This window comes from Boleophthalmus pectinirostris, unplaced genomic scaffold (genome assembly GCF_026225935.1).
Source record: "Boleophthalmus pectinirostris isolate CB_2022bp ecotype Guang Dong unplaced genomic scaffold, ASM2622593v1 HiC_scaffold_14, whole genome shotgun sequence".
NCBI classification, from domain to species: domain Eukaryota; kingdom Metazoa; phylum Chordata; class Actinopteri; order Gobiiformes; family Gobiidae; genus Boleophthalmus; species Boleophthalmus pectinirostris.
The window spans coordinates 28,583,388-28,603,687 of record NW_026571047.1 but is presented as its reverse complement, the minus strand read 5'-3'; the positions used below and the strand labels follow the sequence as shown (position 1 = coordinate 28,603,687).

At 40.7% G+C, this 20,300-nt stretch overlaps 1 pseudogene; it reads left to right on the top strand.

Annotated features, from left to right (window-relative positions):
* LOC110170674 (neurotrypsin-like) overlaps positions 1 to 20,300 on the top strand; it is a 108,784-nt pseudogene that overhangs the window by 70,099 nt on the left and 18,385 nt on the right.

Genomic DNA, 20,300 nt, shown 5'->3' with positions numbered 1-20,300 from the left:
TATTATTATTATTATTATTATTATTATTATTATTATTATTATTATTTTCCTCCTAACCAACTCACCCATTTTTCACCCACTAAACAATGACGAAAAGTCCTGAAATTTTGCCATCTGGTAAAACTCGCGCTTCCCTACGTTTTGGCTATTTCCATTTTCCAAACATAAATAAAATGGCTCGTCAGCGCCACCAAACGACTCAAAAATGCATTAGGGAATACGAATGACACAAAAAAAAACTTGCACGTACAATCATGAAATTTGACACAGAAGTCGATCATGTCAAGACAAGGAAAAAATATTGTTACGCCAACACCGTGTGCTCCACTAGGGGGCAGCAATATTGGCTTAAAGTTTGCTAAGCTTTTACGAACTCCTCCGAGGGCGTTGACCCGAACGAGCTCAAATTTGGTCCACATCATCTCAAGACGTAGAACAATAAAAGTTATCCAAATTGTTCACACACGTCTTACGATCTCTGAGCAGTGAAGCAACAAAAAATGCACACAATTTTGGACATTTACAAATTGCTCCCATTTGCTCAAACGAACTCCGATTTCAATGAAATTTGAAACATTTGTTAAACTCTCTGCCCTGAAGCGACTTCATGTGAAAATTATTAATTTGGTGCATTAGCGCCCCCTATAGATTGAAACAAAATTTAATATGGAAAAAATTAATTTGCTCCCAAATAGTTGCTCAAAAATTTCTGAAATTTTGCACAAAATTCCATTTTGGCATCCTGATCTAAAAGTCAATGACACCCATGTCATATTTTTTATGGCGTTGCCCAAAAAACAGACTCAGAACGAGGGCAAAAAATGCAAAAAAAAGAAACAAAGGTTTATTGACGAGGCAGGATAGGCAGTGGAGGAGCGAGGAGCCAGGAGCTGGAATGCCGGAGTCTTCCACAGCGGGAACTAGGAAATACAAAAATGCAGGTAAGTTACAGGAAGCGACGTAGAAACACAAACTGAGCCGACTGGTAGATCACCATCAGGTAGACGAAACAATCTGGCAGAGTCTGGCAGGAGAGCTGGGCCTTTGTAGCAGGCTTGATTGCAGATGGAGAGCAGGTGCTCCCAGCAGACTCCGCCCACGTCCACACAAGGAAGACTCAGGTCACAGGCAGGGGCGTGACATGGGGCTCACCATCAAACTTCAACCAGTGATAATTTGCACAAACTTTGGCCGATTTCACTCAAATTTGAATCATGAGTTCACACCTCAACCCTGAACAGACTGATGTACGAAAATACAAAAATGGGTGCAATAGCGCCCCCTGGAAAATTTGTATGTAAAAATAAGGTTTTATTTGTCACAGATATACATTTGGTATCCACATGTGTGACATGTTCTTGATTAAAAAACTCAATGATTCTCACACCCCATTTACATTGTGTTGCCATGGCAACAAGCCAAAATTGTATCCTTGCCAATGGGACGTCCTTATACAAACGTTGGTGTAGCCAAACCAAATTTGGTAGCCAGATGCATCATGGCAATAAGAACAAAAATGTATATTGTGACCACGCCCCTTTACAAACCGGAAGTCCGCCATCTTGGATTTTTTTATTATTTTTTTGCCAAATTTTGAAAATTGCTGAGTTAGATTAAGATTTTTAGGGCTAGTGTTGGGGCTATGGTTAGGATTATGATTAGGGTAAGGTTTGAGTTTAGGCTTAAACCTTTAGTTTAGGGTCAATGTGAGGCGCGGCGTTTGCGGGGTGCGGCGTTTGCGGAGCGCGGCGTAAGCACGCGCGAGGGCCGATCATTGCCGCTTGCGGCTATATTTCTGATTATGGTTACTTAGCCTGATTCATCAGCAGGTTTCACTTCGTGGAAACCATCTGACTTCGCAGTATTAGGATTCGTTCGCTCGACAGTAGGCGGGTACTTTTTTTATTTAACCAATCGCTGCTATTTGGTCAGGATGTATGTAATGCGCCGCTAACGGGGCTAACTGGTATATTAAGCTTTTCCCAAATCCCGTAGGATGAAGGGCAATAATGTCTTTACCCTTGATAAAATTCACCAAACATTCTCTTTAAATCCTCGAACTCAGGGAATCGTTGCCAACACAGAATGTATGGTTCTTCGCTGATTGGCTGGGGGTCGAACTTGCACTTCTGGGGTTTTCGCAAATCGTCTAGTGTATTCTGATTCCTGACCTAGTCGCTGGAGAGAAATGAAATTGAGTGGAGGCACTAGGTGGCACCAACCTAGCTAGTGTTTAATGACCTTGGACTGATTTTTTGTGGTACACGGCGCTCAAAACTCTGTCAAAATGTTTTAGTACGACTTTGGTAAACTACAAAGCCTCACTGCTTGATGGATTATCGAAGAGTTATGGCTACTGTAGTCGGGAGCCTCACAGAGTAAATGAGTCATGTCCTTTAGTTCAGCAGAATCTGACCACATCAGCGCACAAGGAGCGAGCTGTTTTTTTTCAGTCCTTATAGTTTATACAAATGAGCCATGTGGTTTTAAATTTCATTTCTGTAAAACGTAAACAAATGTGCGCAAAGCTGCATTAAACACATTATTACTCAATGTATATTTGAGTCATCCTCGTGGGAAATAAAAAAACAAACTTAAATTATCCACCCACATTCACATTCATAATACACATTCACGAAGACAGAGAGGCAACAATAGGTCAATTACACCACGATCTGCCGATGGATCGTGGACGCCTGGACTAAGGATCAGTCTCAAGTGTCGTCTATTTGTTTCTCTTAATGCGCCTTATAATCTGGGGCGCCTTATGTATGAAAACAGATGAGAGAATTCGCCATCATTGATATTGCGCCTTAAAATCCAGTGCGTCTTATAGTCCAAAAAATACGGTACATTATCAACCAAATAAAGGTTGAAATATGGTGACTGAATGATTCTAAACAGTGAATTTTTTACAATTTAAGCGCGTTATTGATATAAAAGAATAAGAACTTCGCACATCAATAGAGAAAAAAAAATACCGCACACCGTCTTACTTGTAAAATGTGAGATTTATTAGGACATACATCCTTTCATTTTGCAAGTAAGACGGTGTGCGGGATTTTTCTCTAAGGGTGTTATTGAGAAAAGTCGACAAGTCACGATTTGTTAATTAATCGCTGCAGCCTTAATCTGGAGAAATCTGATAATCTGGGATCCTTTGAGAAGCCAGACAGCAGCCAGTTACAGAGGAGAGACTGCAGTTTCTCTTGAACAGATAAACTTGTTAGCAGTACAGATCTGACACGGCTTTAAATCCTTCCCAATAAAGTTTGGGGTGTTGTGAAGTAGATTCTCAGAGAATGTAGTAGTAGTAGTAGTAGTAGTAGTAGTAGTAGTTGTAGTAGTTGTAGTAGTAGTAGTAGTAGTAGTAGTTGTAGTAGTTGTTGTTGTAGCAGTAGTTGCAGTAGTTGCAGTAGTAGTAGTAGCAGTAGTAGTAGTAGTAGTAGTAGTTATTAGTAGTAGTAGTATTAGTAGTAGTGCAGCAGTAGTAGTAGAAGTAGTAGTAGTAGTGCAGTAGTATAGTAATAGTAGTAGTAGTAGTAGTAGTAGTAAGTAGTAGTAGTAGTAGTAGTAGTAGTAGTAGTAGTAGTAGTAGTAGTAGTAGTAGTAGTAGTAGTAGTAGTAGTAGTAGTAGTAGTAGTAGTAGTGTAGTAGTAGTAGTAGTAGTAGTAGTAGTAGTAGCAGTAGTAGTAGTAGTAGTAGTAGTAGTAGTAGTAGTAGTTGCAGTAGTAGTAGTAGTAGTAGTAGTAGTAGTAGTAGTAGTAGTAGTAGTAGTAGTAGTTGCAGTAGTAGTAGTAGTAGTAGTAGTAGTAGTAGTAGTAGTAGTAGTAGTAGTAGTAGTAGCAGTAGTAGTAGTAGTACTGTAGTAGTAGTAGTAGTAGTAGTAGTAGTAGTAGTAGTAGTAGTAGTGCTGTAGTAGTAGTAGTAGTAGTAGTAGTAGTAGTAGTAGTAGTAGTAGTAGTAGTAGTAGTAGTAGTAGTGTAGTAGTAGTAGTAGTAGTAGTAGTAGTAGTAGTAGTAGTAGTGTAGTAGTAGTAGTAGTAGTAGTAGTAGTAGTGTAGCAGTAGTAGTAGTAGTAGTAGTAGTAGTAGTAGTAGTAGTAGTAGTAGTAGTAGTAGTAGTAGTAGTAGTAGTAGTAGTAGTAGTAGTAGCAGTAGTAGTTGCAGTAGTTAGCAGTAGTTGCAGTAGTAGTAGTGCAGTAGTAGTAGTAGTAGTAGTAGTAGTTGTAGTGCAGTAGTTGCAGTAGTAGTGCAGTAGTAGTAGTAGTAGCAGTAGTAGTAGTGCAGTAGTAGTAGTAGTAGTAGTTGCAGTAGTAGTAGCAGCAGTAGTAGTAGTAGTAGTTGCAGTAGTAGTAGTAGTAGTAGTAGTAGTAGAAGTAGTAGTAAAAGATTTGACACAGCTTTAAATCCTTCCCACTAAAGTTTGAGGTGTTGTGAAGTAGATTCTCTGACAAACTTGAACAAAAAACATGAAAACTCAGTCTGTCTCGTCTATGTAACTGTGCAGCTGTCAACCTCATTAATGCTGCTGCGTGCGTGCGCCCCCTGCAGGTGACGGCCCTCCCCTGCGCCTGGTGGGAGGAGAGGAGGACTTCGAGGGCAGAGTGGAGGTTTTTCACGGAGGAAAGTGGGGCTCCATCTGTGACGATCAGTGGGACGACAGAGACGCGGAGGTGGTCTGCAGACAGCTGGGGTTCAGGTACGTGCGCATGTTTGGTCAATTAAATGAGCTTTAAAGGTGCAGTGTGTAACTTTTCTGGTGGAGGATCCATCGCTGCCAGATGTTACTGCATTGTAATGTCCGTTGTCTAAATAGGTTCCATAGCAAAATATCCAGAAAGAATTACATTTGCACCATATATGGACTGAACCAGGACTAAACCAAGACTGAACCAGGTCTAAACCAAGACTGAACCAGGTCTAAACCAAGACTGAACCAGGTCTAAACCAAGACTGAACCAGGACTAAACCAAGACTGAACCAGGACTAAACCAAGACTGAACCAGGTCTAAACCAAGACTGAACTAGGACTAAACCAAGACTGAACCAGGTCTAAACCAAGACTGAACCAGGTCTAAACCAAGACTGAACCAGGACTAAACCAAGACTGAACCAGGACTAAACCAAGACTGAACCAGGACTAAACCAAGACTGAACCAGGTCTAAACCAAGACTGAACTAGGTCTAAACCAAGACTGAACTAGGTCTAAACCAAGACTGAACCAGGTCTAAACCAAGACTGAACCAGGTCTAAACCAAGACTGAACCAGGTCTAAACCAGGCCTAAACTAGAGCTGAACCAGGACTGAACCAGGAATAAACTAGGTCTAAACCAGGACTGAACCAGGTCTAAACCAGGCCTAAACTAGAGCTGAACCAGGACTGAACCAGGACTACACTAGGTCTAAACCAAGGCTGACCTAAGGACTGATCCAGGAGGATTGAACAGGACTAAATCATGTTTAAATCAGGTCTAAACCAGGTCTAAACCAGAGCTGAACCAGAGCTCAACCAGGACTGAACCTGGACTAAACCAGGTCTAAACCAAGACTGAACCAGGTCTAGACCAGGACTAAACTAGAGCTGAACCAGGACTAAACTAGGTCTAAACCAAGGCTGAACTAAAGACTGAACCAGGAGGACTGAAAAGGACTAAACCAAGTCTAAAGCAGGTCTAAAGCAGGTCTAAATCAGGTCTAAATCAGGTCTAAACCAGGACTAAACCAGAGCTGAACCAGAGCTGAACCAGGACTAAACTAAGTCTAAACCAGGACTGAATCAGGACTAAACCAGGTCTAAACCAAGACTGAACCAGGTCTAATCCAGGACTAAACTAGAGCTGAACCGGGACTGAACCAGGACTAAACTAGGTCTAAACCAAGGCTGAACTAAGGACTGAACCAGGAGGACTGAACAGGACTAAATCAGGTCTAAATCAGGTCTAAACCAGGCCTAAACCAGGACTAAACCAGGCCTAAACTAGGCTTAAACCAGGACTAAACCAGAGCTGAACCAGGACTAAACCAGAGCTGAACCAGGACTGAACCTGGACTAAACTAGGTCTAAACCAGGACTGAACCGAGGACTGAACCAGGACTAAACCAGGTCTAAACCAGGACTAATGAGGACGACTGAGGGATTTTTCACAAGTCTACTGCAATATAAGCTATCTTGATGCCATTTTTAAGGAAATTTATTTATTTATTTGAGCAATAGTTAAAAATATACAAGGAAATAGGGTATCGAAAATCAGACACTCATCGATACTAAAACAAGTATCAAAACCAGATATATATTTGAGAAGGTTTCGATCCTAAAAAAGTCACATTCAGGACAGAAATGAACCTTTCCTGAAGCTTCATCAGAACAAGTATAAGAGCACATCGACTAGTAAACATGAGGGAAGAAAGTACGACGATTTAATATTGAAAATCACATTGTAATGTTTAAATAAAGAGTGTGTTTTTCAAAATTATCATCTTGGTAGTCCAATGAGATTCATTTGGTCTTCCAATATTCTATGTTATTAGGTTCTTTTTTTTCAGACTGAGAGTGTTATTTCATACCTGACAGTTTCGACTGCTCACTACCGTCTTCCTCAGAGTCACGTGATGTTGCTGTGACGTGTCTGGTCAGCTGATTTAAACAGGTTTTGGCGCTGTCTTCCTACCGGTGGAGGCAGGACGAAATACGGAAACGTGCCCACAGGACTGTAAACCGGGACGAGGGGGCTTTTTTACTCTCACACACCTGGGATACTGTCCTGAGGAAGTCGGACTGCAGATGGCGCTGTCGTCCTGCCTCCACCGGTAAGAAGACAGCGCCAAAACCTGTTTAAATCAGCTGAGCAACACGTCACAGCAACATCACGTGACTCTGAGGAAGACGGTAGTGAGCAGTCGAAACTGTCAGGTATGAAATAACACTCTAGGTCTGAAAAAAAGAACCTAATAACATATTATCATCGTGGTTTCAGAATGTGTATTGAGTCTTTTTCTTCGTTTCAACATTGAGTTTGAGATTTTAATATCTTGACAACACTATTATTATTTGTGGAAAAGAAGCAGAGGTGGAATAATAAAATGAGCAGACTACCTGTTGCTTCCAAACTTGCAAAACAAACCCCGATGTTGTCTTATGTTTTTGTTTATCCTCCCCTTCACATGTAAAGTTACTCTTGGCATTAGTATTCAGATAGCAGAACATACCAGCAAAAAAAAAAAGTGGTTTTCTCTATCGTCATGAATAAACCATCTCCACTCCACGGTTTCATAATTCATGTGACGTTTTTCGTTTGCATAAAAGCCCCAAAAGACTATTGACGTTTACCTCAAGGACAAAGTTTTCCCAGTGCTTTTAGCGGCAAACTTTAAGTGGTCTGAGCAAGAGAGCAGAGAAAAGTGGGCGCCCTGAATTAGAAACATTATTGAATTTAGAAAAGCGACTAATGGAAAATAATGATGTTTTAGGTAGGTTTATTGAAGAGGCACCAGACCTACACTGACGCTCCAGCTCTTTTCTCAATGTAGTAAATGTGTCATCCAAAATAGCAAAGAATCCAACAAAACTAATCAGAGAGAAAGTTTATATGTTTGGCTGCGTTTGGCATTTGAAATTAGAATCTCTAAAAAAACATTAGAGACGGAGAGAGACATACTTTATTGATCCTGAGGGTAATTCAAGTTTTGCTGGAGCAACATCTAAACCGCACTTCTCAGGCTCCGTCCACACTAGTTCGTATTCGAGTCGTTTTCATTTCAGATGTAGAGTTCGTTCACACTAATCCGATTGAAAACGGCTCCAGAGACGGAACGATCTGGTGCCGCCAGCTCCCACGAATGATCCGGCACTGTGTGGACACCTGAAAACGCTGATACGCTGATGTAGGTCTCTGCGCCGCGAAGTAATTCACCGCCAAAACACTAAGAGGCTAGAATATATGTCCATTCATATATACGGTCTGTGTGTATAACCTGCAGACGAATAATCTCTGAAAAGTTTAACATAAGCCATCTCCAACACGACAGAAACACAGAACAGACTCACCATCAGCAGAACACCCCTCTGTCACAGAAACAACACTCATATTCCACTGAGTCGTGTCCTTTAGTCCGACAGAACCTGAACCGCATCAGCGCACAAGGAGCGAGCAGTTTTTTGAGCGTTTAGTTTATGCAAATTATCCATGCGGTTTTACGTTTAATTTCTGTAAAATGTAAACAAATATGCTCAAAGCTGTGTGGATAGGGAAGGATTGCGGACACAGAAACAACGTGTCTGGACGCAGATCGTTTCTGATACAGTGATACGTGGATTCGTTTCAGAGTAAACGTAGACTAAAAACACTCCACCATTCCATTGTGCGATGTCATGTGGTAATACAGGAACTGTGGGTTTTTTTTTCCATACACCTTCACTTGAATCATTTGGACGATTTCAGACCTGGAATTGCTGATCTCTGTTGAACTAAAGGTAAAAGGAGCTGTTAACTTGAAAACTACCGCTTGATGACATCACAAGGTGGAACAGAGCATTTAACCTTTGGAGATGTAGACAGACTAATAGTAAAAAGTTACTGAAACGTGAATGAAACAATGGAATATATGTCCATTCATGTAAACGGTCTGTGTGTACGACCTGCAGACGTATAATCTCTGAAAAGTTTAACATGAATCATCTCCAACGCGATAGAAACACAGAACAGACTCACCATCAGCAGAACACCCCTCTGTCACAGAAACAACACTCATATTCCACTGAGTCGTGTCCTTTAGTCCGACAGAAGCTGAACCGCATCAGCGCACAAGGAGCGAGCTGTTTTTTGAGCTCTTCGTTTATGCAAAATAGCCATGCGGTTCTAAGTTCTCTAAGCTTCTCTAAAACGTAAACAACTATGCTCAAAGCTGTGTGGATAGGGAAGGATTGCCGACGCAGAAACGACATGTCTGGACGCAGATCGTTTCCAATATGGTGATACGGTGATACACAGATTCTTTCAGTGTAAATGTAGTCTCAGTTTCCTTCATGTCCCGGTCAAAGGTCTCAGGTCAGTTTAACAGGACGACTGGTCAGGGAGGGTCAGCAGATCTGTGTCAGGGCAGTCTGAGGAGATGAAGAGCCCTCAGGACAAAAGTGTCTCTCCTCCATGTCCTGCAGCATCAAAGCAGCCTCCAGAGGGTGCCAGTTGAACACAACAGGAAAGGCTTTGTTCTCGTTGCCTTGTCGCTGTTGTTTTTCATGATGACTTTTGGTGAAGTCGAGGTCTGTGCGCTGCGACGTAATTCACCGCCACAACGCTAGGAGGCGAGGATTTAAACCTGGCGTTCGTGTAAAGTTTAAAATGAACCATCTCCAACGCGATAGAAGCACAGAACAGACTCACCATCAGCAGAACACCCCTCGGTCACAGAAAAAACTAGGGGTGTGCAGAAATATTGAACTATCGATATATCGTATCATTTAATGTGATGATACAGTATCGATATTGTGGGCTGCTGTATCGATATATCACCAAGAGTATTTTTTGGTATATTTTACTAAATTATTTTGTTACAGCTACAGTTTTGTTGATTGTTTAGAGGAAGGAAATTTGTTTATGCGACACATTTGACATTTTGATGATTAAAATTGTGTTTCATATGAACTTTGCACAAGAAGTGGTTCAACAAAGACTTTAGTATCACAGCCATGATTTAGACTTTATTTTTTATTGGACCGTATCGAACTGATTTGAAATATATTGTATTGAATTATATCAAATCGTAAGCTCCTGTATCGAGATATGTATTGTATCGGCAAATTCTGAATGATACCCAGCCCTAGAAAAAACACTCATATTCCACTGAGTCATGTCCTTTAGGCTGACAGAAACTCATGCATCAGCTCTTTTTTTCAGCTCTTACAGTTTATGCAAATTAGCCTTGTGGTTTGAAGTTTCATTTCTGTAAAACATAAACAAATTTGCGTAAAACTGCATTAAACATATTATTGCTCAATGTATATTGAAAGAAAGCAAAGAGGAGTACAGGAAAAGAACAATCACAGCCCTTATTGTCAGCACCTTCCCCTGCTGTCGCCCCCATTCGACACATAGTTAGAAAATTCTGGAGGTGCACATCGGTTGACACAGACGCTCTGTGTAGGAGGTTCATGTCGACGCAGAAAGTCCTGACGCAAACAATTTGACACTGGACCGTAAACTGGGCTTTACTCCGCTCGGGTGTTTCAGTTGGTGATGAAATGGTTCATTCGCTCAAAGTATTTCTTCTGGAAGCTCTTCTGCCACATTTGCTGCTACATATGGTGTAAAAAGCTTGCCCCACAGCCAGCTCATAGCTCATTTCACAAAATCCCACAGTCCATTACTTGTGTCCTTTGAACTGCACATGCTGCACTTCTTAGTTGGTTAAAATTCCATGATATGATGTTAAAAACTTCAAGAGTTCAAGAAACACAAAGTTACAAAACTGCTCAGTGTGTGAGGCAGGGAGCCACAAAGCAACTAACCACTCTTTTGACATGGCAGCATTATTTTAATATCATTAATTTACTCCCTACTTACTTGCTTTTTCTGGAATGTTTCACAGTATGGCATTAAAGGTTGTATAAAGGATTTTTTTAAAGGGAAAAGTAATACAGACACAGTCCTTTTTCAAATGTTGTGCATGTGTGACACCACCTTCCTCCTCCACAGCTCCTTCAGTAGAAACACCTCATCCCGCCTCTTTACTCTAGAAATCACGTTTGTTTACAGCCGGTGCGCGTTCAGAATTACTGCTGAAGTGACCTGTCTAGAAATATTTTAGCGACCGCATCAGTTTTTAGACCCTTCATCTGCTTCAGTCGCGCCATCGCTGGAAGGAATCTCCAAGAATCACCTCAGTTTGTCTTCGCTTCTTTTCCCCTTCTCTTCTTCTTTCGGCGACCTCAAAAACAGACTGTCTTTTGCGGCGAACTGGTTATGGATTCCTGTCCGCCATCGCAACAAACTTTGTGCGATTTGCGAGGAAGTGACAGTTTGAAAAAGCCTCTAAGACCCGTTGCATAAACCACGTAATCCTGCGTGCCGGCGAGTCATTTACACTAGAAACGTAGGAAGTTTGATTGATAACCTAACAGCCAATAGAAAAAGAGGGAGCCTCGTTTTCTATTGGCTGATGTTTATCTGGCGTCACTACGTCCACAGGTGATAGATTTTCATTCTTTTTTTTTTTTTGGTCATCATAATTACAAGGCTGCTGCAGCTCTGTAATGGTATTTTAAACTTTCACTGAAAATTTGAAACAAAAAAAAAATTCCTCCATACAACCTTTAAACATTTCTATCTTCACAGAGACCAAACTAGACCAAGTTTCAGGTCAGATCTGTGGAGAGGAGACTCAGTCAGAATTAGGGGTGTGCAAAAATATTGAAATATCGATATATCGTAATGTTTAATTTGATGATACAGTATCGATATCATGGTCTGCTGTATCGATATATCGCAAAGAGTATTTTTTGGTTTATTTTACTAAATTATTTTGTTACAGCTACAGTTTTGTTGCTTGATCAGAGGAAGGAAACTCATTTATGCGACACATTTGACATTTTCACTGATTTGATGATTAAAATGTTTGTGTTTCATAATCACTTTGCACAAGAAGTGGTTTAACAAAGACTTTCAGAATCACAGCACATGATTTTGCGATTATTTTTATTGAACTGTATCGAATCGATTTGAAATATATTGTACTGAATCGAAAGCTCACTGTATCGAGGTGTATATCGTATCGGCAACTTCTAAATGTAAGTATGAAATGTAAATGTAAGTCAGAATTTTTGAGGTATTTTTGAGCTATTAAACCATTTGTAATTGCTGTAAAATGGTACAGCTTTTTAATGCCATACTGTGGAACATTCCAGGCAGAGCAATGACATTTCCACAGAAAAAAGCAAAAAGTTACACGGTGTGCCTTGACTACTTCAGCAGATAAATAGTTCAGATGCTTGAAGCTGGATTTCAAGCTCTGCTATTGTGAAGTTTGGGAATAATAACAATCTCTCGCAGTAAATGGGAACTGTGCCTGGGGCGGACACAATTCTCCCGACTGGTGCATTGTGGGAAACGTAGGCAAAAAACAAATGACTTCCTCTTCCCGTGCAGTAGAACAAACTGGAGCTGCGTGTTTTGGCGATGTGCGCTCTGTGGCGTTTACATCTATAATTCAGAAGCACAGATGGAGGAGGTTGTAATGAGCAAATGAAATGCCACCTTTGGTTTAACTCCTGGATTTAAAGGGCCCATATTACGACATTTTCTGATTTATGTTATAATGTTGTGTCCTTGTTTCCTCTAGGGTTGTGTTTTGGTTTATTCCCACATGTTTAACACACAAACCCTGCATATTTAGGCTGAGTTCTTCTCTCAAATTGAAAACAATACATTCTACCTTGTGATGTCATGTGATAATCAGGGTTCTCGAAATTTAAAAACTTTTTCATGACCTAAAGTGAATTTTTCATGACTTTACAGCACCTACACAGCAAAAACTGGAGGGTTACAATTTTAGGGTAAAATATTTCAGAGTTGTTTTTAACACCAAAAGTGTTATTTTAACTCTTTAAAAGTTAAATGGAGGTTTGAGTTGGGGTTATTTGTCAGAGTTGATGTGGTTGAGGTTAATTCAACTTCCTCTAGTGTTAATTTGGTTCCTCCCATTCACCACTTCAAACTCTTGTGAGAGAAGACCAGTTTGGACCAGTTTTGTACATGATTTCATCTTAAATTAACTCAAATAAAGTAAAAATAAAATAAAACAACTCTGTGTGTTGTTTAGCGAAATCAGGATAACTCTATAAAGTGTTATTTGTTTACTGTCAAAACGTTAATATAAATCTGGATTTCGGGGTTAAACAGGAACTTTGGTCCAGTGTAACTTAATTAACATTTACAAAAATGTTAAATTAACTCTAGAACAGATTGGACTCAAATAAACTCTGAGAAAATGTTAAAGTTGATTCTGTGAGAGTCAGTTTAACACTCCACTTTTTGTTGTGTACATGTGTAGAATTGATCATACTTTTAGGGCTAAATATGACCTTATGGTTTGGTTTTATAGTTTTTTAACATTCAAAATCCTGTCAGTGCGTTTATTGTCGTCTCTTTTAAACAAAAGGCGCAGACGTTCAGAAATAATCATAATAGCCTAATGAGAACTTAACAGAACCCTGTAGTTGCATGAAAGAATTACAAAAATTCCATGACTTTTCCAAAACTTTTGTTGAATTTACAACTTTTTCAGGCCTGGAACATTACATTTTCAATTTCCATGACTTTTCCAGGATTTCCATGAACCCTAGGTAATACAGTTAGTCTTCACTAGAATCAGTTTTGATCATCTCAAAGCTGGAATTGCTCTAATGAACTAAAGGTAAAACATAGCTGTTAACTTAAAAACTATCACTACATGACATCACAAGGTGGAATAGAGCATTTTGAAATTTGGAGAATAATATTTACTCATACATGTCTGAATGAAACAAAACACAACTCCAGGTCTGTTTTTGATGAGGTAACAGTAATATAACAAGATTTAAAACTCACAAGAGTACATTTTTTATGTAATATTAGACCTTTAATATGGACTAGAACAGTGTATTTAAAGGCACACCGTGTAACTTTTCTAAAAGAGTGTACGCTTCCTGCTTGGTTCCATGGAGATTTCCTTGCTCATGTTCTAGAGTAGGGCATTTTTACATCTATCTTGCGTTCATTCAATTGTAGCTGTTTTAATCGCTGAAGAAAAGGTGCGTTCTTACTGTGAGCAGCAGGGTCGCCTCTCCACAGAGCTGACCCATAACTTGGCTTGAATGTTCCTGAAATGTTCCACAGTATGACATAAAATATATCTATTTTGTATGTATTCAATTACAGGTGTTTTATTGCTGATAAGTTACTTGGAAAAACATGCATTCTGTTAGTAAGCAGGGCTGCCTCTCCACAGATCTGACCTGCTTGTATCCATAGAGATATATAAATTTAATGCCACACTATGATACTAAGATCTGTGGAGAGGCGATGCTATTCATAGAGAGAATTACTGTATTTTTGAGCAACAGAAACACTCGTAATGAATAAATGCCAGATAGATGTGTTTAATGCGACGGACGCTCCACCAGAAAAGTTCCGTAATGCACCTTTAACCCACTTCTCATCATAAATATCAGATTTCACGGTGTGTATTTTGTCTCCTCAGTGGTGTGGCGAAGGCGTGGTCGTGGGCACACTTCGGGCAGGGCACCGGGCCGATCCTCCTGGACGCGGTGAAGTGCAGCGGAAACGAGCTGTTCCTGGGTCAGTGTCGCCATGGAGACTGGGAACAACACAACTGTGACCACATGGAGGACGCCGGCGTTTCCTGCAGCCCCTACACAGGTACGCGCTCAAATGCACCACGGCCAAAAGGTTCACGGGTCAAATCCTCAGGCTTTTTGAATTAATTCTTAATTAGACTGGCCTGCCCGCTCCTGTTGTGTTCTCACATGTCACCACTAGGTGCCGCCTGTGTCGCTGCAGTCCACAGAGTCCTGCACGGGTCTGTTTTTGGAGACTCGCCCGTTAACCCGTGATTATATCAAAGTTAAATCCGCACCCGCCTAGACCTGTTAACATTCCACCTGTTACCGCCCGTGACAAATCAGAGTCAGCCCATTAGTCCGACAGCTCAGTAATGCAGAACTGAACCAGGACTGAACCAGGACTGAACCAGGACTGAACCAGGACTGAACCAGGTCTAAACCTGGGCTAAACCAGGACTTAACCAGGACTTAACCAGGCCTAAAACATGACTACACTAGGACTGAACCATTACTTAACCAGGTCTGAACCAGAACTTAACCAGGACTAAACCATGATTAAACCATGACTAAACCATGACTACACTAGGACTACACCAGGACTGAACCAGGTCTAAATCTGGGCTAAACCAGGACTTAACCTACGCTGTGTCATTAGTGGATTATAAACATATACACACTGCAACCACAAAGCCGATCACCAGGACTGGACCGAGACTGGACCGAGACTGGACCAGGGCTTAACCTGGGCTAAACCAGGACTTAACCAGGTCTACACCAGGACTACACCAGGACTGAACCAGTGTCATTAGCATAAATATATACACGTTGCAACTGTCTAACCAGTCGCCAGGATTAAACCAGGACTAAACCAGGACTAACCCAGGTCTAAACCAGGACTAAACCAGGTCTAAACCAGAACTAAACCAGGTCTAAACCAGTACTGAACCAGGACTAACCCAGGAATAAATCAGGATTAAACCAGGAGTGCAGCCGGCAAGGCGATCACCTCCGCTGATGGATTTTATGTAATAAATACACTAAATTTTCTCTCAGCCTGGTCCATCTTTCCAGGAAAACTCTGGGAAATGGCGCTTGTTTCCAGGTCAGTGGACGTCCTGGATGCGCGTCAAGTATTTTTCTCCCGTTCGCCGTTCATTTAATTCACCTGAACTCCCGTGTGTAATCGCTACCTGCCCGCATACCCTCCCGTAAAAATCCAGAACGTTAAAACCCGCCCGTATTTGTGGATACCCGACCCGGTGCAGGGGAGCAGTTTTTACATCTGCCATCTACTGATTAAAAAACAAATAGATGTACAGATGGTAGCATTAAATTCTGGCTAGAAAATTTGCACACACCCCTATTCAGCTCTAAAAACAGGGTCCCTTATTGAATTCCCAAGGAGATGTTTAATTTTCCAAATTTCCATTACAATTAAACTGGAAAAAGGTCATTCATAATTAAAATATAAAATGTATTGCAATAGCGGTATATAACCTTATTTTCCCATATGGCATGTTTTGATGTTTTTCTCATACTGTGCAGCGCTGGCCCAGGTTCATATAAAATGCACAGGGGGAGTTCACAGTGTTGCTATTATCGGCCTCATCATCAATAAGTCATCAGAGCGTGAAGCAGCCTCCTCCTCCTCCTCCTCCTCTGACACAGCTAAACTCTGCAGGAGCAAACACACCTGGCTCAGGGTGACCAGACTTTCAAAATAAAAAACAGGGACGTCGCTGGTTTTGGTGGTTGATAATAATAAAATTGTGAAACAAGTCCGTAATTATGGAAAATTCTTCTGCACTGGGCTATAATGTGAGTCAGTATAGTCACGTTTAGGGTGACCTTCCGAGCCCGTCCTGACGGTGAGTCCTGTTTCAGTTCTGATTTAGTCCTGATTTAGTCCTGTTTTAGTCCTAGTTCAGTCGTGGATTACTCCTCCTCTTCAGTCCTGGAATCAGTCCTGGTTTAGTCTTGGTTCAGTCCGTGGCGTAGGCAGCGCAAAAGTTTGATATAATCTCTGGATAACGGGCAGGTGCGGTCCTGTCCTGCGTGGGTGCGGTGTTGTACTGGGGGTCTCCAAAAATGGACACGTGCGGGACTCTGCGCTGTTGGGCTCCATTACGGAATAAATTAATCTTCACTTCGTTACATAAAGAAGGAGGAAAATAACACAAGGACGACAGCAGCAATAAGTTTTAAGAAGGAAGTAAAAAGGGTTGTAACTGTCCTGTGTGAGAAAAGTGTATAAAGTTTGTGCTGAGGGGTTTTACAGCCTTAAAACAGATAGAATAATTGTAAAATATAAAGTTGATACTTCGCGGATTTCACCTATCGTGGGTTATTTTTAGAATGTAACCCCCGTGATAAACGAGGGACACTGCACTCTCACCTTCAACCTGTGCACACGGACTCACACTTGTCCCGACCGGGATGGAAAACGGAGAATTTCTTGTACAAGTCATTGTTAAATGCGCATTTGTGCTTCAGCATGTTGCAGACTGACCGACTGTTTGTGTCTCGCTCCTTCTGAGTCACAGACGCTACGAGAGACGCTCAGTTTAATGAACCGGTACTGAAAACCCGGACATTTGCATCACTTTATAAAAAAAAACACGGACATGTCTGGGGAAAAACGGACGTTTGGTCACCCTAGTCATGTTTTCTTTGTGTTTTGGTCATTTTTAAGCAGCTTTTCTGTATTTTACCTAAACAAATGACCATTTATGTCTGTCTTTACAGTTGTCAGATATCAGATTGGACAAAAATAGCAAGACCTTGGACATTTCTTGTATAAAACTGGGACAAATCAGTGCGTTTTGATAAATCTGCCGGCACCCGTGCTAACATATGCTAACATGCTAACTGGCCTTCTTTCTAATTCTGATTGAATATAAAACTAGGGTGACCACATTTTTCAAAATTCTACACTGGGACACACCTGAGTTGGGATGGTTAAATAAAATTAAGAAAAGAGCGTGTAAGATTGTGCATTCTCGTGTCAGTTGTAACCTGAAGGACTTTGATTACGTTTTTTGTTTTTTGAGGTTTTTTTTTTTGCTTTACAGTCATTCGCAAACACGTATTTCTGTTTTTTTGGCTAAAAAAATGACAATTTATGCTCCTCTTTAATGTTGGCGGGAATCAGAGTAGTCAAATTGTGATAGTCCTGTTGTAGTCCTGGTTTAGATCTGATGTAGTCCTAGTTTAACCTCAGTTTAGTCCTGGTTTAGATCAAACTGGTCAAAAATAGGGACACGTGGGACATTTTTAAAAATGAAAAATAGGGTGACCACACGTTTCTATTTACCCGGAACAGTCCCAGTTTTGAGCCCTGTGTTGCCTGTCCCAGCAGATTTATACAAAATAAGTGATTTGTCCCAGTTTAAGGCTACGTTTATATGATGACGGTCTGAACAGAAGACGCAAAAGTGGCGTCGCATCTTCACTTTTTATTCCGTGTTTAGACGAGCGTTTTCGGGAGGAAATGTGCGTGCATATGGTGATGCAAAAGTGTGTGGAATTCGATTGGGTATTCATGCCAGGCGGCTCGGTGGTGACGCTCAGTGGTGCTGTATGTGACGTAAACGCGTACACAATGTGAGCAGATCTGACCAGAATTTTGCGTCTTGGACAGTGTAGACAGAACCTCTACAGTTTAGCGTATTCAACTTTTCCACTCTGGAGGGTGGTTTCAGATTTTTGTGTTTTTAAGCCCCCAAAACGCCATAACCTTCTAAACAAAAGACACTTCCGATAAAATATTTATATATTTTGTCGTTTTTACCGGCAAGTGTTCTCGTGTAAGCAGGCACTTATACAAGAAATGTCCCTGTTTTCCCTATTTTTGACCAATTTGATCCCTGCCAACAGTAAAGAGAGGCACATATTGTCATTTGTTTAGGTAAACTACAGAAAAGCTGCTTAAAAATCACCAAAACACAAAGAAAACGTGACTATACTGACGCATTTGTTTCACTATTTTATTATTACCAACCAAAAACCAGAGGTGCCATAGTTTTTATTTTGAAACTTTACTATTTCTACTTCTTTCTAACTGAATATAAAACAAATTAATTGAAATATAGTTTGATAATAGTCCATTTTGTTGTATTGGTTTATAGTTCAACAAAACAACGTATTTAAGCTTTCCAGGATCTTTTCTCAAAGCGCTGTTTTATTGTTATTGTCTTTTGTACTGAACAGTTAGTCGCTGTGGATTGAGGCGATACACAGATACATTTTTATTTAGGCAAAATAGAAAAAAAAGGTGTTTGTTTTTCAAGTTGATGTAGTTTTTTTGTCGTTTCTCCTGTGTTCTGGGGTGTTAGCTGCAATTAAGCTAATTGCTAACAGCTGTAACTAAGCATTGCTAATTGCTAGTGCTAATTAGCGACAGTAAACCCTTCATTACGTCTGACAGTGTAACGCGGCGCTAAGTGTGTGTCTCTGGGCTAATCTTACAGTTTAGTTTATTTATTTTTATCATTCATAGAGCACATGTAGTTTGACGTATTTTAAACACAACGCGGTAGTTTCCATTAGTGGGAAATTACAAGCAAAATATCAATACAGGCCATATTAAAGGTTCATTGTGTCACTTTTTGGTTGGGGGTCCCTCACTTGCTTGTTTCTATGTATATATCCTTATTTTGTCTGGAATGTTCCACAGTATGACATTAAACAGCTCTCCTTTACGTTTATTCAATTACATGTGGTTTTATAGCATTCTGAGTGGGGTCGCCTCTCCACAGATCTGACCTGTAACTTGGACCTATTTGGTCTCTGTGATGACAGAAAGGTTTAATGCCATAATTGTGAAAAAGGGCCTGACCGATATAGATTTTGTTGTGGCCGATATGATACGATAAAAAGGGAGCTGGAGGTGCCGATATAAATGTCGATATATTTAGTGATGTAAAAATTCACTGTAAATCTTCAGTTGATTATAAAACTCTACTGGATTTTAAATTGGGTTTATTTTGGCAACGTTTATTGTTATTCAGCCTCTTTACAGTCATATTTAAAAACAGTAGGTTGGCCTAATGGCATTTTAGCCAGTAAAGAAAGTAAAATCTGCTGCTATTAGTCTTTAGTGGTAAATGCGTGCACGCTGCGGTAATGATTGATTGATTGGGTATCTTGAAAGGCGCTATATAAATGCAAAGTGCTTTACAGTTCATTATTCAGTCACTCCACACTCAGTGGTGGTAAAATACTATGGTAGCCACAGCTGCCCTGGGGCAGACTGACGAAAGTGAGGCTGTCAATCTGCGCCATCGGCCCCTCCGACCACCACCATCACTCACGCTCACACCTCTTTCATACTAGGCAATGTGGGTGAAGTGTCTTGCCTAAGGACACAATGAAATTAATAATGTGTGTAAATGTGGATCATTCACACCTCTATTCACAGCTCATTTACATATCAGGGTAGGTCCTGTAATAGGGACACTGCCACTACAGTCACTTTACAGTAGGACAACATAAGAGAAAACAGACTAACAGCTAAGTGCTAACCAATGAGAACGAATGAAAAGTAGCTTCAAAAACTTACACATTTGCAACACTCACTGCTCACACAGGTTCCTCTCAGATCACAAGTCTTCACTAATTAGTGTCTTTTTAATCCTGACTCAAAATGATCGTCCTTAAAAATAATATAATCCAGCATGTTGACAGCTGTGTGTCCTCTGTCTGTGGGACAGTCCTGTCTGCTCTGCACTCGCACTTTGCTAAAAACAAGCAGTAGTTTTGTTGCTGTCCTAAACTGTGCTGAAGTTCAATTTTATTTATAGTCAGTATCATGGATCAGACACAAGAGCATTTAAAGTAGTGCCTCAGTATTCTGCACATGGATCTGTGGCTGTGCACGGGTGTAAACAAGCACACATGACCCTGGAGGTGTGTTCAGGGGCAGTACGGCATCACACACACAGACAAATTACTCCGCGGATAA